This window comes from Gouania willdenowi, chromosome 9 (assembly GCF_900634775.1).
Source record: "Gouania willdenowi chromosome 9, fGouWil2.1, whole genome shotgun sequence".
NCBI lineage: Eukaryota > Metazoa > Chordata > Actinopteri > Blenniiformes > Gobiesocidae > Gouania > Gouania willdenowi.
The window spans coordinates 12,590,060-12,599,948 of NC_041052.1; positions in this window are offsets into that span (position 1 = coordinate 12,590,060).

Consider the following 9,889-nt stretch of genomic DNA (forward strand, 5'->3'; position numbering starts at 1 on the left):
GTTTTTCCCGACTGGGATTCCGCCCACATAACTTGACGTCACCGGGAAGCACGTGATTCTTCCTCGGGGACAAGTATGTTGATCCATTGTTGCAAAAAAACAAAAAAAAAGGTGTTAAAATGATTGAATCTGTTGATTTAGTATTATTAAAGACCCTTAGATAGATATTAAGCTGATGTTAAGGTAGATATTAGTTCATAATAGGGTCCTGACTAAAAAGACGACTGAGATTGTTTTATTTGTTACACTTTTTAGCTTTTGAGATGAAGCAACAAAAACAAAGTAACACCAGGAAACAAAAATATTATCTTTTTTTTTTCCTTCTGAACATCCACCAATACTTTGTTTTCAATGGAAGATTTATTCTGCCAGACTTTTGGGACATTTTATTTTTCTCCAGTTTTGATTGTCATACCATTGGGTTACTGATTTTAATCCCTGTTTAATAATTCCTGTTGGGTTGTTAGAAAATGTCATTCTTTAGCTTCGAAGTCCAATTCTTTGCTCTTTTTTTATTTCCTTGTGTTTTAGGGAACAAGGAAGTTTCAACAAAATAAAGTTATTCTTCAACAAAGCAGCTCAATCAGCCCTAAAGATTTGTCTTCCAAACTGGTCTGAGTCAGACTCTGTAGTCCGTTACAGATCATGTGTGTTAAATGTAAATCAATAACAACAAACAAAATGTGTTAGAGACAGTAATGACCATCTATTGCTATCAGAATGTACTGTATCTGATGTTAAACAACCACACAACAGTGGTATTAAGGTGGAGATAAGGACAAAAAAGGACATGTAACATAATATAATCAGGTGTGATTACTGTTTTTACTACTGGAACAAACTAGTTAGATTGTGTGTGTGTGTGTGTGTGTGTGTGCGTGTGTGTGTGTGTGTGTGCTCTCATGTGATTGATAAAGGCTGACTAAAGCTGACCTGTTTGTGTACGACTGTTTCCTGAGACGTCAGCAGGTCAAAGTTGTGTTTACCGTCTGTTCACAGACTTAACATTGATATTAGTTTACTGTATTCCTAATTACAATCAACCATCACCTTTATTCCTGCCCGTTTCTGGCTATATGCACACTAGGTTAACACATAGGGCCCCATGAGGCTCTCTATTGAGGCAGTTTGTGGACTCATCACTGGGTTAGGGATCTCACTAAATACAAGTGGCACACTTTGGACAACCAAACACAATCTGCTTTTATTTATTTTGTGGATTTATAAGATTTACGATTTAAAACTTATGAAATTGAAACAGGCATACAATTCAAATCTAGGTCAGTTAAGATAAGACGACCTTTATTCGTCCCACGAGGGTAAATTTGCCTTTCAGTTACATTACGTCCAATAAACGTGAGAAGATAATCACATATAACATGGAAGGATGGGAGCGGGAGAACTGTGGGTCGATCGCCACAAGGGCGGCGCCCTCATATGTCTGATGAGAAGTGGAAAACAGGAGGAAAGAAGAGGGGGAAAAGGCAGGTCCTCAACTATGCTCTTTTAGGGGTCTAATCTCCCATCTGGACTTAAGTGTTTTTTTGCGCGCCTGGGTCTGTCTAGAAATCAGCTTGTTTCACTCTGATTCCATATTTGGTAAATTATGAAAAAAAAAAAAAAAACAGACAATGTTAGAATATCAGAATCAGAATCAACTTTATTGACCAAGAGTGTATGAATACACACGAGGAATTTGTCTTGGTGACCTGTGCTCTCTCAGATAGTGTAACATTAAATAATAACAATCAACTAGAATAAAGAAAAATAAATTAAAAAAAGAAGTATAAACACAAATATAAGAGTAGTTAGACTAATATGTGCAAACTAAATAAAATGATAATAATAATAATAATAATAATAATAATAATAATAATAATAATAATAATAACGAAATAAAATAAAAAATACAAAAATACAATAGTAATAATAAGATAATAGTGCAGTAGTGCATTGATGAGTAGTGCAGGTAAACATTTAAATGAAAATATTATGTCCATGAATATTCTCAGTGACAGGTTGATCCAGGGTTGTTATGTTTAGTTCCAGGTTATTTCACAGTAACAAAACCAGGTCTGACCCTCTATGACTGTTTAGAGTTGATCAGAGTGACAGCCTGGGAGAAGAAACTGTTTTTATGGCGGGTAGTTTTTGCGTACAGTGATCTGTAGCGTCTGCCGGAGGAGAGGAGTTTAAACAGATTGTGTGCAGGGTGTGAGGGGTCTGCAGTGATGCTACCTGCCCGTTTCCTGACCCTGGACAGTCTTGGATGGAGGGCAGATCAACACCAATGATCTTTTCTGCAGTCCTGATTATCCTTTGTAGTCTGTGTCTGTCTAGTTTGGTTGTAGATCCAAACCAGACTGTGATGGAGGTGTTTTTTTTTTTTTTACCAGTTTCGTGGAGGAAATCCTGAGCTGGACCTTGTATTCTGCATTTTTCTCATCATGTCTTATAACTAGGATCAGATGAACATGGTTCTCTGTGGAACTAAGGTGCTTGTGTTCTGTAAGGCTGAAAATGTGTTTAAAATAAATAGAAAGATATGGAAATGTAATTTTCTATGATTCTGTAAGTTTTTAAAAGCGTTCAAACTGAGACTATTGCAGAATACAACAAACCATGACATGTATTTTACTTCCTGGTTTTATCTACAGCACGAGCACGATCTTTTTCTGTAGATTTATGTGTTTTAAACCAATTTTAAAGACACCTCAGGACAAAAAGTCAAGAAATAGTAATAGTAATAGATGCTGATTGTGTGATTGGTAGGACTGTAGACCACAATACAGATAAAGAGTAATTAGAAAAATCAAATATCCAAATACAGGAGATTTGGTTTTAGAGGAAGTCTGGAGTGAGTGGAGAAGTGACAGTTTTCTACTTTCACATTAACTTTTAGCAGCAGCTCATGCTGGGGAAAATTTAAATTTATTCTTATATTCATTGTGCGGTTTCTTCCTTTCAGTTTTTTAGAGCTAAATCGGCTCTCAGGCCATCTGGTGATGGTTTTTGTGACTGTACAGACGTGATCATAGTATCACCCAAAACTAAGGTCACATGGTTTCCAGATCACTGGTTTAAATTTGGCTGCATCACCACACACAAACATTTTTTGGGGAGTTACTGTATGTGATTCAGTGGTTTCTGCCAATGTCAGGCTTAGAGTCACATGTACAGCGTCATGAGATGTTTAAAAAAAAAGTCAGTGATTCAGCTTTACATATAGAATCATCGTGTAACACTGTATGATGTGCACAGCAGAGGAACACATGACTGTGACTTAGCATTTTATAATCAGGAAGTCCAGTTCACATGTGATCAGAGAAAACCGATGACTTCTGCTTATTCTGAGGTTTTCCGTCTCTATCTTTCACTTCCTTTGAGATATTAAATTAAATTCTAATAGGCCTTATTTTTTATTTATTTATTTATTTTTTACAAAGACATCTTACATGTTGTTTTTTCTGCAGAAACAAACAGGAGGACACAACAAATTGTTAATGCCATATTGTTTATGTATTCATTTATGAAAGTATTGCAAACCACGATCGTTTATATGTCGTAAAGTTTAGAATAAAAATAACTATTTAAAATCAAAGTTGTGAGTTGAAGATATCACACAAAAAAAAAACTATTTTGAAATTTTTATTTCAGTATAGAATAACATTTTGTGACTTCTGATGTGCTTTGAGCAACAAACCCAAGTCTGTTCATTTTCACTGTAAGGGAACAACCGAACGGTTTAGCTGAAGAACATCAGTAACATATAAATGTATGACATACAAACTGAAAGGAAAAATCAACTGATATTATCATAAATAACAATTCATTCCAAATAAGCAGTTTACTTTTACCACATGATGTCAACATACTTAGAAAACCATACAATTAGGTTAAAAAGCTACTTTTTAACATTTGATTTACTTTCATTGATGTTACGCTACATTCTTCATTTTGTCTCACCTGAAAAGAAAAGTTCCATTATTCCATGTTTACAAATGAGATGTCATTAAAAAGGCCAGGATGTCCTCTATAAAAACCATTAGACATGTATTTAGTCTCTCAAAGAAGGTAAAAGATAAAGACTGAAAACTTATGTTTAATAATGTAAAATACATTGCACAGGAATAAGCAAGTTTTTGTGAAAATTTAGTGATTTAGTGACGCAAAGTTGACCGAAGCGAAATAAAACCCTGATTATTATCATTTTTAAAATCACAAGACTAAACCTAAGTCTAAACGCTACAGTATTTGCTGTGATTATTGGTCTGAACACACTGTGACTGTATTACATTACAACATGAAAGTGACCCGGACAGCATCAATATCACAAAGTTCATGGAAGGCGCCTGTGGTTTATCTTCACTTTTCAATGCAGACTGGTGAACAGGGAATCCAGGAATTGATGTTTGGACATTCTTCAAGATTAAAAGATGTGCCGAGGCAGCAAAAAGTACAAGTTTATCAGCTGCTGCTCTTTTCTACAGAGCAGAAGTGATGAGCACATCGTCATCACAGAGTCAATAACACAGCTTCTTTAATGTTATACTTCATCATCACCTGATTCAGAATGAGGAGGAATAATAAAATAATAAAAAAAAAAACGCCCCTGGTATAAAAGCTGTTGCTCAAACTTTCCAATAAACAAACGAGTCATTTTGTTCAACTTTGTACATTTTACAGACCAAACAGTCCAACTGATGATTTTTTATATCTTGAGTATAGACTCAGGATATTTTAACCTTAACTAACTGGATGTTGTAGGTTGCTTAAGCCAGGGCTTCTCAACCTTGGGGTCAGTATCCCATTTGGGTCCCCAGATGCCTTCGAGAAACTAAGAATACTTTCTGAATAACTTGAAAACATTTTAATTTTATTTTCTACCCTTTTTCTGCAACTACACTAAACTTTCCATATTTGAACTTATTTTCATCACTTTTTCTTGCCATATTTTTGCTCCTTTTAATGCATTTTTGCTACATTACTCCCATTTCTGCCACTTCCCCCTCAAATTTCAATCCCATTTTTTCCCACTTTCAAGACATTTTCGGCACTTATAAACCCTTATTCCACATTTCCCATCTAACGTTGCATCTGTCGACCCATTATTGTCACTTTTAATCAACATTCATGCTTATTTTTTGTCTATGACCACACGTAGGACTTGTCTGGCCCATTATTTGCCAGTTTAAACCACCAGTAATTTGTTCTTACATTACCCCAATAACGACACTTTGAACCCTTTTTAGCACCTTTTCTCTCTATTTTTGGCCACTCTAATTTGCAACTTTTAACCAATTTTTGTGGTTTTTAAAAGCCCATTTCACCACCTTTTCCACCATTTTTGGGCACCTTTAACCCATGTTATTTCTGATTGAAACAAGGATTTACATCTTTAAGATGCACTAATAATAATCTTTCTGTTCAGATAAATAAATAAATAAATGTGGTCATCACAGATTCATTGAACAATGGACCATTATTTTGCTGACTTTATAGACGTCTCCACATAGTAAGTAAGTAAGTAATCTTTATTTATAGAGCGCTTGTCATAGGGTAAAAAACCACAAAGTGCTTTAAACACATTTCAGTATCATCCCGCCTAAAGAGAACATGGAAGAACAGTAACAAATAACATGGGAGACAAGAACGGGAGAACCGTGGGTCACCAAGGGCATTGGCGGCGCCCCGTATTTAGATGAAAAATGGGAAAACAGCATAAGGAGAGGTGAGGGTAAAAAAGCAGATTATGAACTGAATTCCCAAAAGGAGAAACAAAGTACAGAACCAGGAAAAAACCTCTCAGCTACAAAAACACAGATAAGATAACACACAGTCACAGTCACGAAACATGACTGCTCTTCAATGTTCATGTCTGTGTTCAACCACCGTCAGGTACAGTGGGGGTCCCCGGTCTCTGGCACCTTTATTTTGGGGGTTGCAGGCTGAAAAGGTTGAGAACCGCTGGCTTAAGTGATGGAGAGATTTTTTTAGCCTTGTTTTGAGCATGAGACGCTGATGGAAATAGAAGTTATGAGATATGTGGAAGCTTTTGCATAAAGTGAAGTAGAAAAGGAGATGTGTGTGTGTGTGTGTGTGTGTCCACAACAGCTCCCCATTGGACCAGAGAAGTGAAAGTTCACAGAGATGTGTTGGGATGATTTCTCTGAAGTTGCCTTTTTAATGTTTACCAGAGCAACGGCACAGAAACACAAAGTCGATGTGAATGTAACACAACCTTTGTTTGTTTCCAACTGTGTGTCCTTAACTAATCCACAGGACAAAAGAGCGACACAATAACAGGTTGGAATGAATATTAAAAAAAAAAAACAAAAAACACTTAAAATAAAAATAAACATTTGATTTTTTTTTTTTTTTTTTGGCGCTGTCTTGATGGCACAAAATAGCTGTGATGCTTTAATCCCTTTACCACAAGGCAGTGGTGGCTAATGATGTAGCTCATCTCCATGTGTATGATTAATGTTCTGCTGCTTTAAAGATAAGGCAATGTATAAATCCAAGTAAAACATGAATGAGCCGTCCTTCCTATAGGGTTATTGATACAAACTTTAATTCAGTTTAAACCAAGAAATCCTGACATGGGTAGCTTTTACTTTTAGGATAAAACCAGATAATAACAAAAATAATTACATAATTTAATATATATAATAACCTCAGCATTTAATTACATATTTATGCGATAAAAACCTTTTATTTTATTTTTTAACAAACTCAATGAGTTAATTTCCCAACATATATTATTTCTTTAAAATAATCAAGATATAACTGAAATGTATGTAAGTTTAGCGTCCCTAAATTTACCTCATTGAGTGGTAAAGCCAAAGCAAAAATAAACCTGAAGACAAAAAGATCCACTAAATAATGAAGACAAATGCATCAGTGAATGCATGGGGAAAGTATAGTATTTCATTGAGCAACAGTACTGTTAGTTTGTGGTGAACTTGGAAAAAAAAAAGCCTAAAAAAGCACTAGGAACATTTCCCTATTATTATTACATTTTTACAAGTACTCCCTACAATGTGTTCCTGTACCCCTAGGGGTAGAACCTTGCCATAGAACGACTGCTCTTGGGCAAGGTTTTCTTTAAAATGTTGATCAGGTCAATGGAACTTGTGTCTGTACGGCCACAACGCAGAAAAGGGAAAATATGATCCTGTTTGCCTTTAATAATTTCAGTTTGTATAATCTGGATTGTAAAAGCCAAGAATATACATGTAAGAAAGGTAAAAGTGATAAAATAATATAATGTAATGTACGATATGAACAAACTTCAAATAGAATATATGGTTACTTCCTTTTAAAATTGTGGTGAGGTCTTTTTTATTTTAATGCGTGAGAAGAGAACAAGCAATAACACAAAGATACATTTGTGTCCAAGGTTTCTGTATGTGTGAATGGCAACATTAGGAAAACAATCTCCCAATAAAGACGGACAAAGTGGAATTAGGTAAAGCATTTATTACAAAACATATTCCACTATAAAGTGTCAGAAATACTAAGAACATGGCATTCCTGGACATGCTGACAGAATGTAACATAAATATCAACAGAAAGACTTTGTGCAACGCGACGACCAAACCGGGAACTGGAATTCACGTGAAACCGTTCGTGGAGATCACGACAAACCTCTAGGCTTCAATAAAAACATTAGCCCCTGCTTTGTGCAAGAGAAACAGACAACGTCCCTTTCCCGTCTCAGCTGTACGAAGCAGGAATACCATATTGGCAATGTTCCATCAACGTCATCAAAGAGTTTAAAAAATGTCATCAAACTGCGTCTCGTCAGATCAACACATTTCCTATCAGTTTTTGTACAAATGCTGGAATTCTTACTTTGCGCTCACCATTTATTTCAGGTGTGGTATACATTCATTTCGCCTCATTGTTCCAGAACAACAGACGGACGCTGGTCTTTTCTGTAGTGTTTAGTATTTCCTCTTCTCTTTTAAATGTTTTAGTATCTTTTTGGTTTCAAGCTGCAGAAATCTTCAGCAGTTGTGTTTTAACAGACTCTCTACCTCCTCTAGTGGTGCAATGTTTAATTACAGGGCTTAACTCGCCTTTTGCCTCTTTTTTTTTTCTCTCTCTTTTTAAATCAAATGTGATGCCAAAACGCAGTTTGATGAGCTTCAACAAAATCATGCATTCACACCAGCTCAGAGACCTCAAGCTTTTAGACAATGGAAGTAAATCAATGGTTTTTCACATGAACGCAGACAGGAAACCACATTACATGTGTCGGTTTGTGAGTTACTGAAACTAGACCAAAGATGGGCAACTTTTATAACAGTGGGAGGGGGGGCACAAAGAATGTGATTGTCTGATCCGAGGGCCACAGAATACAATAATGACAAATCAAACATTAGTCCAGTAAAGAACAATTGTCATTTGGTGGGTTTTTCCTTTTCATTTTGTATGTGCAGAGTCAATTTTTGTGGATTTATTTTTTTATTTTTCTAGGGGGGGGGGACGGCACAAAGTTAAACCAATGGCTACATGTGTCCCCATGTATAGACGAGACACTTAAAAAGTAACCAAAACCCAAAACTATTTGTTCTGCTGAAAACAAATGTACTTTGGTTTGAATTAGTGTGGTTGTTTGATTCTTGTCCAACTCTTGACAATTTAGAAAAAATATTTCAATTATTGTCTATGAATGGTGGTTTGTGATGTTTTGGTGGCTTCATACGTCACAAACCACCACTGTTGGCCCCGCCCCTCCTGTAAAAACTGTCACCTGTGGACTCTGCAATATGTTGCGATTAGGTTTGATTGAGAGAATTGTGAATAGAGAGCCATAGTACTGAGTAGGTAGTTAGCATAGTATTGATTGTTTTGTTGGATTTTATAGTATAGACTAAGTGTATAATAATTGCTCCAGGAGCCCCGCCCATAATCAAGGCATTTTTCTACATTTTTAGCCTAGACCCAAAACAGTCAAAACCTTAGGGTTTAGTTTAACTTTAGGTGCCCCATGTCACCATTTTGTGGCAAAAAAATGGTATTACTCATTTATTCAGTGACTGGGTTTAACTTGAAGACATCTTAATGTGCAAATGTTTGCAGCACAAGAATTAGTTGGTTGAATTGACATTTAAACGTGTGGAAATATAACATTTCTAAATATAGAAACAGGCCTGGTGCATTTACATCACAAAGCTGGACTTGTTGAGTGGATAGCTAAGCAGAAGAGGCTAAAGGCAAACAACAGGACCAAAGAGAAGATGGAGAAATTTCAGCTGGATATGGATGGCAACACTGAGAGAAGAAAAGCATAAATCCGTAAAGTCTCTAGAATTAATAATCGCTTCCCAACGAGCCTCCATCAAGTTCAAGGTAAAGATGTAGACTTTACATTAGGAGTGTATCGTTTTTTCTGCCATGTGACACGCCACAAACCTTTTACGGTTCGTTTTCTCAGTTCTGTATTAAAGACAAACTGAAAGCAGAAGTAAAGCCACACAACACTGTGTGAACAAACTGCATTAACACTGTGCAGGAGGAGAAGATGCTGGAAGGAAAGCTGACGCCTCCCTGTGACCATCTGCTTTCAAGTCGTAGTCGATGGAAAATGTGTCAAACAGGGAAAAAAAAAGGTCCCTTTTTATATTTGAGTTATTCAGGTGAAACACCTTTGGGAACCTGAGCTTTTATTAATAATATTGAGCGAAACTCCACCTTGTGTGCACACCCTGTAAATATGTTACATTTCCCTTTGTTTTTATTGAAGAATGACAAAAAAAAAACTGGTCAATGTGTAACAGAGATTTTGTTTTCTTTAGAGGCGCAAGAAACTTTTTAAAATGCAAAAAACTATCTGTGGAAAACCAAATCTCTAATCCAGTCTCTAGTATATTAGTCCAGG